Below are 16,771 nucleotides of genomic sequence, written 5' to 3' on the forward strand. Positions count from 1 at the left end.
TGAGGTATTCTATCGCCTTGGAGATCGTGGGCAGTAGGCTGATAGGCCTGTATGAGTTTGGCAGAGTAGGGTCCTTGTCCTTGCCCTTACGAATGACCACGATCCTAGCCTCCTTCCATGAATTAGGAAATGTAGAGGTGTCTAGGATTTCTCTAGCAATAATCATTAAGTTGTTAGAAATGAACCTCCATGCTGCCCTGACCACTTTTGCCGTGATTCCGTCAATGCCAGGGGCTTTATTAGTTGCCAGTCTCCACACTGCACGTTTAAGTTCCTCTTCAGTAAAGATATATGGAGCCAGGGGTCCATCGGCGATCGGGGGAATCTCTTGCTGGACCTCGTGCGGGATTAGTGTGTCGAGTAAAAGCGACACCGTTTCTTCTGGCGAACTTGTAAAAGTCCCGTCTGGTCGTTTTAGTGTTCTCAACAGGCTGATCTCCTTCGAACCCTTCTTCAGCCACTTGTAGACTTTGCCTCAAGGATTACGGCCGTCATTTCCACAGAAATTTCTACAGGAGGAGACTTTGGCTTTTCTAAGGGCAGCAGTGTAGGAATTCCTTAACCTGCGATAGGTCACAAGATGCTCCTCGGTCCTATGTCTGGTAACGGCGGCCGAGGCTCTTTTTAGAGTCCTTCTTATCTCAGAAAGTTCATCTGTCCACCACGGAGGCGTAGCTTTGTTACGTACGCGTTTAGACTTGAACTCTTTCCTGGCCGTATTAAATAGAGCATCATTCAGACATTTTGCTTTACAATCCAAGTCTCCATCGGCAAAGATGTGGGCGCATTCGTTTAGTCTATTAGTTAAATAAATCGAGAATCGATCCCAATCGATCCTTTCTGCGAAAAGGCGATCTGGAATCTTGACGGTGGACACCAGATCCGTGCTGAGACTGAAGTATGCGGTGATCACTGGTGGTTCCGTCCGGCAATACATTCCAGTTGGATATGTCACTATAAACATCAGCCGTGGTGACGGTAATGTCTATATTAGACGACCCGTTGTTGTTGCGGAAAGTAGTATAATCAGAGGGCTGATTAACTAATGTGAGGCCATTAAGTTGTAGAAATTGTTCGACTAAAATTCCCTTTTGATCTGTCTGAGGGCAATACCATCTTCTAGAGTGAGCATTAACATCGGCCGCGGTGATCATTCTGCCTTTTATCTGTTCAATAGTGTGTTGTAGTTGCTGTATGATCACACCCGTGGGCACCTGATACTTGAAGTATGCTGAGATGAAAGTAATAGATCCCACGTGTGTTTGGACCGAAACCACGGCGAAGTACTCGGTGCATAGGTCTTCCCTCGTTATACTAATCACTCTAGGATTGATGATGGCGATGGCTGTGCCATGAAAGGTTCTCTGTACACCCGCTCGGAGGTGGCACTTACTTAGTGTAATCCTGAGAGGATCCGTCATCCATCCCGTCAGCCTATTGTTGAAGGTGTACGGTTCCTGGAGTAGAGTGATATCAATCCCATTAGTGCTGCAGTAATGATAGAGCTGATCATTTACCGCAACGCCTCCACCGAGATTATGTTGTGCAACTTTAATGGTGCTCAGGTTATCTTCACTGTTCTCTGTGCTCTGAGCGTTGCTGATGGAAGAAGCCATCAGTGAGTCGTGGTATATGTGGTTCTCCGGAAAACATTGGCTAGAGCGTTGATCCTAGCCGAGCATGTTCTCTCCATGGCAGAGTGAGCTCCTCTGCAGTTAACACATTTGGGCTGCGCATTCTTCTTGGGACATTCTGGTGATTTGTGACCCCTGGCGGCACAATGAGCACAAACCTGAGCTTCAGCAGAGCACTTGCCACCAGTGTGGGCAAATCCTAAGCATTTATAACATTGTGTTATCTCTTCAAACTTGCCAGTGCGGCATCTCACAAGTCCAATGTATAAAGGGTTCCTGATTAAAAGCTCATAGAATGTAGGATCCACCTCTGTGATCCAGCTAATTTGCTCACCTCTGCCTCGCTTGAAAATAGGCTTAATGAGTTCCCTCGCTTGTTCAGGAGTAATACCACGGTCCTCATTTTGTTTTGCTATTCTTTCCAGGAGCTGGTCCGTGGTAGTATTCTCCTGTACACCTCTAATAATGGCCCTTGGCCATCTAGTGGGCTGCTCCTTCAGAGCGGTAGTACCGGAGTTGATAATTTATCTGAGCGCAATGTTTGTATCAGTGTCATTACTTCTAATGATAAGGGCGCCGCTTTTTGTAGACACCAAGCTTAGCTTTAGTTTGGAAGCCTTGCTTACCACCTCGGTCCACAAGGTTTCCTTTATCTTCTCCTTCTCACCGGGTTCACATATAAGGATATAGGAAGGCTGTGGAGAAGCGTCCCTGTTTATATCCAGCTTCCGTTTCCTGGATTTGGATCGGGCCAGGCTCTTCTTCTGAGCATTGCTCATGTTCCTTCTAGCACTTTTAGACCTGTTTCTGGCTTTTGTACTATTCTTTCTGCTAGTCCTTGTTGGAGTATCTACCATCATCTCATCTGACTCCTGCTCCTGCCTTACAGCTTCGGCCGCTTCATTTTTCCGAAGTTGTTCCATGAGTAACTCAATCTCGGCCTCCTGGTTGTTTTCCTCAAGTTGGCGTTTGAGGCTCTCAATTTGAATTTGTTTATCACATAGAGCATTATTAAATTCCATCACTAGATTTTTAACCACTGCCTCGCCTAACTCCTTGTTTTCATGTTTGGCTCTTATTGCGAGTGACTCGGCTATCTTCCTCTATTGTGCTTTGGCCAGAGTCTCTATATGAACTAATTTTAGAGTAAAATCTTTGAGTGTCTCCTTTTTAAATTTACTCGAGTTTTCTTCCGAGGTAACAGTGGTCTTCAGCCAACCAACAGTGTTCATTAACAATTAGAAATTGTCGCTGGAGGGGGAGGCGGGCTTCGTGGATTTTCTGGACGCGGATAGTTTGTGTATCTTAGTAGACGGCTCACTGGTTATAGGCGATGTCGGTTAATTAATACCCGGGTTCGAGCTCGTTGACCTTTTCCTGTCTGAGGTAGACATTTTGCAGGTAGGATGCTTTTATACTACTTGTGAGTATTTTGATTTTCGCGTGTGTTAGGATAACTCCTTACTCCATGCGTCAAAGAGGGCAAGGTTTGGTAACCTTCGCCGGTATAGCGTGCCAGAAAGGTAGATAAGTTTGACAAGTTGTGTCTATACGGAATATGTTTAACATAATAAAACTCCAAGGCCTTTTATATACTAACGCATTTAATAGTGCGAAAAATCTGAGTACATCTACCATTAAGAAGCTTTTTTATGTGTATTATTATGACTCGTATGTTTTTTCATACCGATACGAATTTAAGGTAACTAAAAAATATTACTAACCGTGTGTTGTTTACGCATTTATAACATACAAAGAAAATTTAGAGTATAAAATAAAACCTTACATATTATGGTTTGGAAACCCAAATTTGGGCCTCAAAGAGCAATCCAGTGATCACAGATAAAAAAAACAAATATCGATAAGAGCATTGTACCTAATGAAAATTATGTGCTTATAAATTAATTTTAGTTTAAGGGTGGATATGATTTGGGTTACATTTTTGTTTTAAAAGTATTCACTTTTTGTTATCTTTGGTGAAACCAGTTGACATTGACTATTTAATATAAAATTTCAGTTAAACAATTTTTAATCGTTAGATAAAACCACACTTTTATATTGGAATCTATAATGTAAAATTCATTTATGGTTATATATCAACGAAAAACAAGTGAATGCCCTCAGTTTGTAAGTTGTACAATCACTATTTTGCTTGTAGCTAAAAAAGTATTCAACCAATCAATATGTTAATTTGCTCGATTCCATCTCCACAACTTTTTCAATCTACTAATATCTCATATGTTCATTTCTGTCCAGCTGTTTGCCCACAAAATCATTGCGAAATTTATGTTAAAATTTATTAACCAGAAAAAACTTCATTATTCCAGAATTTCAACTTATTTGGTACTTACGCCTTTTTTTAGGATTTCTGATATTAATAATCCATAGTTTTAAAAAGTCTAACTTTGACTACAATTCATTAAATTGAGTTAAAACATATTTGACATGCGTTGTTTTTACAGGGAATAGAAATTGATCATATAAAAATTAGATCAAGGGATAAAATAAAATAAATGAACACAAAAAAGTTTTTTATATTACTGCACAAACTGGTATAATTTTTTATAATAAAATAAATGTAGTTTTTACACAGAATTCGTATATTATAATTATGAATGTTGACAAAAAAGTTCTTTTTAAAAAAATCGGTAACTTATGTCGTTTTTGAAATGACCTATTCAATTGTTTTTTTTTAGAGTAAGCGTGCTCTAGTCTGTAGTAACAGTAGGTTAGTACTTAATACATTTGGGTAATTGACATTGATTAGTTAATTGTTTAACAGGGCCAAAATCAGCAGAATCCGCTTCAGAAAAAAGGTCGTTCTAAGTCTTTTTGAAGTAACAACGAACGCGACACAATAGGTAAGGAAATGGCATAACATTAAATATTGCGCTTGATTATTTTTCTAAAATAAAACGTTGTAGTACCGGTTTTGAGCCGGTAAGTGATATGAAGACTAATTTGTTTTGTGGCTTTTGCAAATCACAATAAACAAAATCGAAAAATCCTATGAGAATGTCATCGGTTTCGCGATTAAGTCATTTGTCACCTTAATGACTATGTTAACTATTTATGTTAAGTAACGCACAACGAAAAGATTTGAATACATTTTTTTAAACACAATAATAATTACATGAACATAGAACAGGTCAACCCTAACTGTCTCCGTTGCAGGCCACCAACCAACTAACTAACTCTAACCTATTATACACAATCATTAGATATACATGATATGAGATAACAACGATAACTCATATAAACGGACAATAGCAGCACATAATGTATCTCTGCAAGTTTCTATATTTTTCTATTCATTTTATATTATAAAAATTAACCAACTGCTGTTATTTAATAACCAAGAAAAGAACAAATTAGAAAATGTTTGGCACGAGATGAAATGTGATTTGTGAAGATTTTTAGAGAAACGAAAGCAAGCTGGGGTTGCATAGTGGAAATTGAAGGACATGCAAATAGAGAACCATAAAAGTATCAGGGAGCAAGTTAAGGCGTTGGACTACTATAAAACGCAAAACTGATAAGATGATTGGAATTATTATTATACTTGCTAGAATTCGGGGAATAACATATTATGCAAACGCCTTTTTACGATATTCACATGTATATATCGAGTGTTTTTATAATGTATGCTACCGAAATATTGACACATTATCTAGCGCGGCATAATATGCCTTAGGTATAATACATAGTACAGTTTATAAGACACATTTTAAAATGGCTAACGTCGTGTAGACTTTGTCAGGAATTGAAAACAACCGAGGGCCTCTAAAACAGACATAGTAAATAAATAGTAGTAAAGTAGAAAAACAATATGCAGTAAAATGTTATAATTTTATTTTGTTATGGTATAACATTTATTATTAATACGTTAACGACCATGTGCATATCATACAGGCAGTTAAATTGGTCGTTAACGTGTTAGGTATAATAATAACAAATCTTAACGGATACTTATCCAAAACTATTGTACTTACTTAATAACTAAACATTTGTGTACCTATTTGTATATCCTGGTGTAAACTTTAGGTACAAAGTTGACTACATTGGGCACCAACGATAAACCACACAGACTATAATTATAATTGAGGTGACTAGTGTAATTGGTGCTTATTTTACTAAAAGTGGTAGATTTATATAATCAACCAATAATTGTAATTAGTTAGAATTTCAGGCTATAGGCTATACGTAAATCTTTTGTTTTAGTATTCACCTTTATACCAAATTCGAAAACTTATATTTTCAATACACATTTTCTTACAAAGATTAACTCGTTGTAATATTTTTAAATCTAATTTAATTAATGTATACATTTTTTCCTCTAATTAATCATTAGCTTATAGACTACAAAAATGTATAAAGCTTTTGTTAGGTATTAATAATTATCACAACAAAATAGAGAGATCAGCCTGTGAATTGAGATGGAAAATTCCGAGGGACAGAGGCCTCTCAGTCCAAGTATAATCTAAGTTGTAGTACACAAGAAGAACAAATATTGTGCACCTATATTGTTCAAATAATGACATGTTTTATATTGAACTAAAAAAATATGAAGGTTAATAATTTTATGGGCTTTGGGAATCTATTAAAATGAAGCATATAATCACAACAGATCTAAACCTGCAATTTATAAAATGTTTAATCATCTTAACAATAAGATTTTATACTAAAATAATTAGTGTTAATAAACAGTGTTCAAAACGATTGTCGCTTTTCGCGTTTCAGTGTACGGTTAAACATAGAAAAAGTTGTTTTCGATACAGTATTCACATTTATAGAGGCCTCTCAATAACGTCAAGGTGGATTTTGTTTATCTTGTTCATTTGTCAAACGTTCACTTCCATACGAAACAATTTTTTTTTTTATTATACGCCTCGAGGGTAATATTAGAGGAAAATATACAAAATACAGTGATAATACTAATATAGTATAAAGTAATTATACAACAATTAAAAATAACAATAAAACATAATACAAGTCAATAATGAACTAAAATATCGGAAAAATAAAAATAAAATGTTAAATGTTATAAAAGCTATCATTTTGCAAGTGAAGTGAAGTAAAAAATAAAGAATGGATCCTAGAATTATAAGATGGCAGCGTGATTGATATCTCTCTCCATAATTCCATAAAACTATTCACTAACTTATAAATAAAAGAGCTATCCAAATATTTGTGCCTGTGATCTAGCTATGGAGACCTAGATGGTATCCTAATGAACAATGAGACTGGTTTACGTAATTAAATGTACGTTAGAGTACCTAAAAAAGATATTTGAAAAACGAATTATAGTTATGATTGGCCCTGTTGAACTTTGAGTTGTTGATAAAATTTGGGCTCTATTCAGAGCGATATTCACCGTTTCATAAGATATGAAGGGGGAGATTGAATATTTTTAATGTTTAGTCTAATTAAGTACCTTACAAGTAAGATTTCTGACCTACAAAATCGATACACGAATAAATCGTTTCGGTGGTTTAAAAGATGCCGTAGTCCCATGCACAAAAATATTAATTATTAAATAAAAGTCAAAACAATATTGGAAGCCAGTTATAGTTATAGCTAGTTATAGTATTAGATGGAACAGAAAATATTAAATACACCCATCGGTACAGCATATACATATTCTAATTATTTACAAGAAAATCCTGAAGACGCACATACTCACCTGTGCATTATGATATCTACATATTTATAAGACCTAAATACAATAAATATACAACTGATTAAAATTTAAATAGATATTTGGAATAAAGCCACAGCTTAATTCGTTTATAGCAAAGAAATGTGATATTTGTTGAATGCTTGTCATTTTTTTTCAATTCTCATACTAAACGGCAATTATAGAGTCTACAAATTAATCGTTTTATCGCTCAGTTGATGTTTAGTGTAAAAGTAGTTATGTACAATGGTTTTCAAATTTACTTTTTTATTACTGCCTTTTATCATAATCAATAATTCTATTTCGCCAACTACTGATTATAATGAAGTAATATTTTATATCATATTTAAATTATATTTTTTAAATTCCATCAAAATCTTAAAACTGTACAACCACTGACAGGAAAAATAGGACAGTTGTTTAGTAGTAGTTTTATTTATTCCGTCCAACGGCAGTGTCTAATGAAGCCATATAATAATTATTATATTGTTTTTCATTTTTATTGCAACTAAATATTTTATGTTATTTTTTAATATAAATTGACAAATTTGATCGAAGCTGAAATGTTTTACTTCTTAGCGGTTTTCGTATTTCAAAAAAAAAGGGTTATTATACAAATAGATATTTTGAAGTGAAAATAATAAATTGACAATCTTGATTGAACGTGTATTGGGGATAGCATGCTTACTTATTAGATATTGAAGAAAAGCTCTGAAGTCAGAATTTATGGTAGCCAAAAACTGTTGTAAAAATTATAAGTTTGATTCCAGTAAATAGGTTTTGACCCATCTAATGGGGGTTTAAGTGACCTGTTTGTTGGACATTTTAGGCCTAAAGCCTGACATAATTACACCAACTCAGGATGGTTAGATTTAAATTCTGAAAAAATATTTGAATTAAATAAAATAACTTTTCTAGGTTAATGTTGAAATCGACTAATGATATTTCATTTAATATTGTGTTTAAATCCTATTTTATTTGCTCAAATTTGTATTTGTGATGTAAATGAAACAGTTATTCAACAATCGACTTCCATAATATAACAGCATTCATGCGTTCAACACTTTCAAGGTATTCGTTGAGCAATTGATATTTCCTAATTTGTATAAAATGCCTAATTCAACATGTATGTTATATCACAATTTTTGTAAAATCCACATTATTATCCAAACATTTATATAAAACTAAATTCGGAATACTGACAATTGCCCTACAATTTTAACTACTCAAGTAAAAAATACATGGACCCAAAATATAATAATAATCAAAACCGTTTTAACGTTGGAGACTTCAAATAATATAACTAGGTCGATGATAAAATATATTGTTTTTGTTTTCGAATATTTTTTTATTTAGGACATAGGTGTATCTGTTTGAACAAGCATACCAAACATAAAATCGAAACAAATAGTCTTCTTATTTTAAATAAATAATACAACTTAAAACGCGTTTTCAATACGTTTTCCCGTTTAAGAAAGTGTATATACAATTATTTAGAAAACTAATGATAAAGGTTTTAAATTTTGAATATAAAAATAATATAGTAACATTATTCATGACCGGATGTAGACATTTTTAGGTGTTCTAAGACCAATTCTAGGAATATGGATAATAATAAAATACAATACAATACAATACAAATATATATGTATTCATAATAATTAAAATTTTTTTTTATTATTATATAAAAAATAGTATATTATAAATGTATTTACAATTTTCTCATTTCTGTAAATTCTACATTTGTGTCTATATCGAGTAGGTTTAACATAATGAAACTCCAATTTCTTTTATATACTAACGAATTTAATAGTACGAAAATCTGAGTACATCTACCATTAAGTAGCTTTATATGTGTATTAATATGACTCATATGTTCTTTCATACCGATACGAATTTAAGGTAAATAAAAAAAAAATGTATATTACTAACCGTGTAATGTTTACGCATTTATAACATAAAACGAAAATTCAGAGCATATTATGGTTTAGAAACCCAAATTTGGGCCTCAAAGAGCAATCCAGTGATCACAGATAAAAATACAAATATCGATAAGAGCATTGTACCTAATAACAATTATGTGCTTGAAAATTAATGATTAGTTTAAGGGAGGGTATGATTATTGTTACATTTGTTACATTTTTGTTCTAAATGTATTCACTTTTTGTAATCTCTGGTGGAACCAGTTGACATTGACTATTTGATAAAACATTTCAATTAAACAATTTTTAGTCGTTAGATAAAACTTCTCTTCTATATTGGAATTTATAATGTAAGAGTGACTAAAGAATTAAATGCTCGCAATTTGTTAGTTGTACATTCACTGATACACATACTTAACATACTACAATACATTTAAATGACAATTACACTCGAGGCTTTACACATTAAAGGAATTGCTTCCACAAGGAGTTGAACAAAAGTAAAAAAGAAAGCAGAGATTAAACATTATGTTTTCTTTATAAATTAGTCACTAATATAAAATAGGTTTTCTCTATATAAATGTATTGTTATAATAACCCATATATCGTTGTTAACAATATAATGAAATATTTTCACTGTCTATTTACTCACTCACACATAGCAACCTGGAAATTGACTACGGTAAAAGTGTAATTTACCCCTTTTTGGGGGGATTTTCCTTAATATAAAAAAAGTTTGATCACAGTTTTTTTTTGAGAAAATTGTATATGTTATAGTTCCATTCTAGATAATATAACTTCGGTCTAATTTTCCCGACCTAAATTCCTAAAACTTTGCTTCGAAAAGTGAAATAAAGAAAAAAATTCTATCTTTTCTATTGGACAAATTTGGAATTAATTTGACTTGTTGGTTGTTAAATCTTAAAATTGCGCCAAACAAGTTGTAAAAACATTCAGCCTTTTTCCCAGGAGGAGAGAGGGTTGTTGAAATTTCGGGTTTTCTTGTGTGTAATATTGTTGATAAAACTGTTTATACTAAAAATGCTAAGGTTATAATAAATCGAAAATATTTTCGAAAAGCATACAATTTCGGCACTTGTGCACACAAGAGAATTTTTTAGTCATTTTTTTTTTGCCATCCTTAAATGTTTATAAATTTTAAGCAGAAAAATACATCGATCGAACGAAAAAAACAATACATAAAATTGTCGATGATCGAATAACAAATTTTTTTTTTTGTGCACATCTTAGTGTTACTTTTTACGTCGAAAATTCGAATGTCATAGCAAATAGTCAAAACTTGAAAATGTTATCTAATCAGATATACTATTTTCATACGATTTGCGCACATAAATATTTTATTAATTTACAACTATTGCCTTTAATAGTCCGTAAAACAAATAGTAGCCTAACCTTAAGTAGGCTATCAACGGATATTCTCAAAGGAAAAATCCATTACAATTCGAATTGCACCGAGCCGACTGAATATGATAAATATGGAAATGCTCTTATTCTTCTCTACATATATCTTTATTTGTAGTTTTAGGAATTACAATTATACTTTAAGTAGAGGTTACCAAGGTATACTGTATTGTGTAAATCTATTTGATCTATGAAATTTGCTTTTATATGTATTCGAACAGAAAAATAATATGCAGGGACAAAAAATACTGTGGAATATTAAAAACAACAATCCGCATAAAGTTATAAAAACTAATAGTACCGACCTAGATATGTAACAAAAAAAATAAGTTGTTTTTCAGTGAAGTATTTTCGCATATGAAACATTTGCACAAATAAGAACAGTTACAACGACAACAACAGCAGAAAACACAATAACAATTTCGTTTTAACATTAAATGAATAGATTTTCAATTGAAACTCTCGATAAAATATCTGTTTATATTTTACATTGCCAATTGAGAACAATTTAAAAAACAACCGGCTAGGTTAGGTTAGGGGCTGATGCAATGGTTGAAATTATTATTATACTTGATGGAATTCGAAAAGAACATACTATGCAAAAGCCTTTTTACGATATTCATATGTATATATATATAAAAATAAAATCGCCGTAAAAAGAAAATATTGGTTGCATCTGCACACCTCGTGTCAATAAAATAAATTCGTTAAAATCGGATTTAATGTGAACATACTGAAAAACAGTTAATCGAAAACGAAACGCCGTGTAAAATATCAGTCATTATTTCATTAACTAATCCGAAATTATTTTATCAAGCCGAAAAATTAATACGCCGCACAATGTGTGTCAACTCGTGACCTGACATAATAGTCGTCCATTGATGTTGATAAAAATAATAAAATATTATTCAACAAGTAAAATAAGTCAATCTGAGATCGTCAGAGACAGTGCCGTGTAAAAAACATGTCGACGGTAAAACCGGACGGTCACCGGGGGTTAGCCGGGACAATATTTGCCAAAATAATAATATAACAGTCAATCTGATCAAACGCAGAGACAAACAGCCGTACAAATAAAATATAAAAAGCTCAACGGTAACCAACCGGAAATATGTATATACCACTACCAAAATCGCTGATGACATTCGCGTAATAACAACAAAAAAATTTAAAATTCAAACAACCGATCCGGACGAATAAAATAAAGGTTAGCTACTCCTCTCTCTTAAACTACCCATATGATCAACATTCGAAATTCAAAGACATGTGTTATGTGGTGTGATAAAAATTTTGGTCTCCAGACCGCAACGGCAAAATAAATCAATAAAATATTGAACTTTGCGGTTAAAGTGCGGCACTAGGCGGCAATATCGGCAACAATAGATCTGCGTCAATTTAAAATTGCGGTGATCTATGGCAATCGGCAAATAAAAATTTATAAATTCAAATTGATTATCGTAAAAGCGGCAACGAGCGGCCAAATATGCCTCCTATGGCTGCGGGCGACAACGTGCGGCTAATGATGAAACAAACGGCAAATAGGTACTATTAAGTACGCGTCGGCAAAAACGATGATGTAAATAAAATCGGCAAATAATTCGGTAGTATTGATGACTTAGCAACTAAAATGGACCATAAAATTACCTACTTCTGGAAATTACAGTAATACATAAATGACGTTCCGATCCTAATTGCTTGTTTATATTTTCGGGGCAAAATATAAAGATAATTATTCTTACGCGTATGCATAATTGCATGGCACAGACCGATAATATTTACTCGTTTTTATTTTGATAATATATAGGTTTACTTTGTATTGGGGAAAAAATCGCTTATTTATTTACTATTTTGAGAAAAAAAAATATTAAAACCTTCTAATGTAATAATATTATAATTAAAATTGTCCCAGAAATTATAGCATCAGCAAAACATCGCGATCACCGGCACACACGCTGCGTGTGTGTCATAGTTACTAGCATCGTCTCGGGTACCGTCTGAGATTGTACATACTACATTATTGTTGTCCGTTAAAATTATGATCATCACTTTGAATACGTTGTTGTATCATTTCTGTTCTAACGAATGTTAAAGAATCGTATTAAAATATTTTATAGTCGTGTCAAATTCAAATAATAATATGAAGTGCGAGTCGGGAATTGGTGTCCAAAGATGGTCAGGCAACGCAATAACAGAAAAAGGCATTGCCTTACAAACGAACGTTTATAATTCCGAGATAACGGTTAGATTTAAATTATAAAATCTGCAACGGCAATTGTCTGCCTCCAAGGAAATATGTGTTTTTTTTTTTGCTAGATGTATTCCTAGTAATCTTTTACACCGTGAGAATTGAGAATTATAATTTATATTTTTAAAAGATGCTACCTAACAAAAGTTAATGATTAATATGATTCGCGCATAATATGTATAATTCCCCACCAAAAAAAAAATATATACTTTTACAAAAGAAAAATAGAAATTTAGTTTTCCTTTGTCTTATACTGTCTCTTGGAATTTCCATCAAGAGACAGAGGAAAACAGAGGAATTGTAGTTTAGATATAATTTTGAGTTCCTAGGTTATAGTCTAAGTTCCCTATGTTATGTTGCTGGTTAGTGATAAATAGTCTGCTAGTATAATTGGGTCTCTGTCTATTGCTAACACCCTTTCTAGATTGATCGTTAAAAGCACTAAAAGTAGACCTATTACAATTATATTCAAATTTCCTTTTTCTGGTTCCATTATAATAATTTTGCGTTGTCCTATTTTTCCCATTGAATACAGCCCTAGAATGATTATTATTTAACCCACGGGGGTGTCTATAATATTTATATTATTTTATTAGTTCAGATTCTTATTAGCCCTATAGTAACTATTGTTGTTATTATCTTCAACCCTATTTATATTAATTCCATTATTATCATTTTTAAAAAAAATCAATATGTATTTTCTCATTATTCATATTGAGTTGTATTTTTGACTTAGCAAAGTTAACTACGCCCTTATATTTAATTAGAAAATCAACTCCAAGAAGACTATTACAATTCAAATTTCGTACGACCGCGCATTGTATTTCTACAGGAATATTATTAAAATATACTTTAATAGTTGACCTACCAACTAAATCTTCCTCACTACTACTATAATCAGAATTACTCCTAGGTCTATTTCGTCCATATCTGCTATCGGATGCGGCGTCGTCATTATGATAACTTCTATTCCTATAATCATTATTATTATCGCGATTGTTATAATGTTTACCTTTACCGTTACCATTAAATCTACTGCCATTATTTCTATAATTATTAAAATTTCTTCTAAAATTACCATTACTTTTAAACGGTTTATTATTCATGTTAGCTTTAAGTTCCTCTTAAACGTCTTACTTCATCACTAATATCGTTATATTTGCTAACTTTAAGTACCTCAATCTCTCTTTTCAAAAATTAAATCTCCTTTGCAGGGTTCTTACGAATCGCCTTAGCAACTTCATACGCCTTTACATTTTTCGTTATTTTCTCTACTGACGAATTATCTAATGTATATATTTTCCAATAAACATCCTCTAGTAATTCCTTCAATACTAATTTCGTAATCTCTTCTTCACTCATTGTATCGTTCACTCGACTGCATTCGGTAACTACATTCAGAATATACTCCTGTAAACTTTTTTCCCCCTGTTTTTCTCTCTTATTCAAATTTTCTCTCAAAAGTATACGTTGCTCCTCTGTATTATAATACACTAAACATTCCTTTTTCAAATCTGCCCATTTTAAATCTGTGCTTTTAGATTCTATTATTTTTTTACAACTTTTTCGCTTGTTCTCTTAAATATAGCGGAAACATTATTAGCCTTTGCGCCTCACTCCAGTCGTTTGCAGCCGATATCCTATCGTAAGTTTCTAGGTAATCATTAATATCTTCGGTCAATCGACCGGAAAAGCATTGCGGAGTGATATTCATAATTAATTTTTAATTGAATAAAAAAAATAACGTATTTTAAGTTAAATAAAATATACTTTAAAATTCCAGAGCAATTTGTACCGTAAAATAAAACACCTTAACACAAACTGAGAGTGAATAAATTAATCAGTGCAGTTATATGGGGTCGTGGCCGTAGCTTATTCCCTTGCAAAATGGGTTCTTCCTCCAGAGTAAAAATAAAACTAACGACAATCGGCGCCTCCACCAAGTTGTAACGGACCTACTTGTCTAGCTGGCTAGACTAGGCAAAGTTGCCGTCGATAAGGCTAAAATAGACGGATTCCCACGGAAAAACGGTTGGCTAGGCCCCTACGTCTACGTCTAATTGGCCTTAAAGTCTCCCTTATTAACTTAATATATCGCCCGAGGAGCTAGAACGGGCGGTCACACTGTTAACTAATCTAACTCTCAGCTGCAGGCTACAAGATATTTTATTCTAAATTAAGGTAGTATAAAAAAGCTAAATAAAATACAAAATTATACAATATATATACACTCTGACCTGGGTTGGACGATGAAATGGTTGGTCAAAGCGGAGTTTGAAACGGACGCACACAAAAGATAGTCGGATGGGCGGCTTGTAGTAAAACAATAGAGCGCAAGGTCGAGGATATTGGCGGTCCGTGATGGTAAAATAAACTGGTTAATTAGATGATACGCGACGTGCACTTTCCCGTGTGTGCGACCGCTCCCCTACCTATAGTCGGGGGTGTTGTGTCAGCAGGTTTGGGAAGAGGAGTAACGGTCAGGTGAAATATGATCGTTACACCATCTTAAGGGGGTTGAAGTGGCCTGTTTGTTGGACATTTTAGGCCAACTCAAGATGGTTAGATATAAATTATGTAAAAATATTTGTCTAAATCGGCCACTTTTCTAGGCTACTTTAGAAATTGACTAATAATATCTCATTTAAAATTGTGTTTAAGTCCTATTTTATTTGCTCAAATTTGCCTTTTCGAAGTAAATGAATCAGTTATTCAACAATCGACTTCCATAATAACATGCATTCCTGCATTCAATCCCTTTAGTGTAATCGTTTAGCAATTGATTTATTTATTGTATTTTTAAACGAGTTAATACCCAATTACAAATAAGAGAAGAACAGGAACATAAACATACACATCCAGTTTTCGTCACAAGTTTTTAGGTTTTGTGCCTGAGCTAAGACATGAAAATGTCAAAAATTTATAATATAATTGTATAGTTATATAAAGTGAACAAAACATTTATAACATTGGGATTTAGTTTGCCAGGGCTGAGGAAAATAATTCCCGTGGTACCATGGTTACAGACCAAGTGTTTATTTTGGGTTATCAACGAAAAATATTTCGTATTTAAAGTACAAATTTCGTGTTTGAGGCCACCCTTAGGGGTCGAATTTTCGAAAAGTACTATGCCAGTTATCTTCGCGGGAATGTACTCAACAACTTCCCAAAGTTTCATGGCGATCGGATGGATGGTGTACTAATGCATAAAGGACAGACAGACAGACATACATTGATTTTTATATGTATAGAAGATTTAAGTATAAGTACTGGAACACAAATTTATAACTTTGAAAGTGTTCATAATATATATTTATCTTTACTTAATTATGAGATAAATCTGTTTAGCGAATAGTTGTTTAACTTGGTTAATGCTTAATAAGTCAATACTACTAGAAATTGTCTATTTTCATTTGTTTAAAATTAATATTAGTGAAATCAATTTTGAGATTTTAGATTGTATTTCAATATTTACACAATACCTCAATCTAAATCTACTGACTTCCCAAGGGCCAAAGCCTCAGTAAAAGTTGGAAAGTCACAAGTAACTCTTCTTTTATTTCAAACATGAAACATACACTTGACCGACACCCTTTTTTTTGCCATATTATAGTGTTTTTTTACGCTCATTACGAATCTGAAGTCAGAATTAGGCGGACTCCGTTAGTTTAAAAGTTATAGCTAGTCGAAATTTGCATATTTCGCCTATGTAACAGTACGCGGAGGCGCCTTTCCTCTCGCTCCTAGTAGAGTGTTCTAGCCGAACAAGTCACGCAGTAACAACACTATAAATGACAAATTTCATCTAGTTGGTACTTTAGGGGAGGGGTAAAAGACGAAGAATTTCACTTCTGTCGATTAGACATATTTA

This window comes from Adelges cooleyi, unplaced genomic scaffold (genome assembly GCF_023614345.1).
Source record: "Adelges cooleyi isolate 19-005CV unplaced genomic scaffold, UGA_ACOO_1.1 ACOO_flye_CR_arks_rails_tigmint_CR_PRNA_307, whole genome shotgun sequence".
NCBI classification, from domain to species: domain Eukaryota; kingdom Metazoa; phylum Arthropoda; class Insecta; order Hemiptera; family Adelgidae; genus Adelges; species Adelges cooleyi.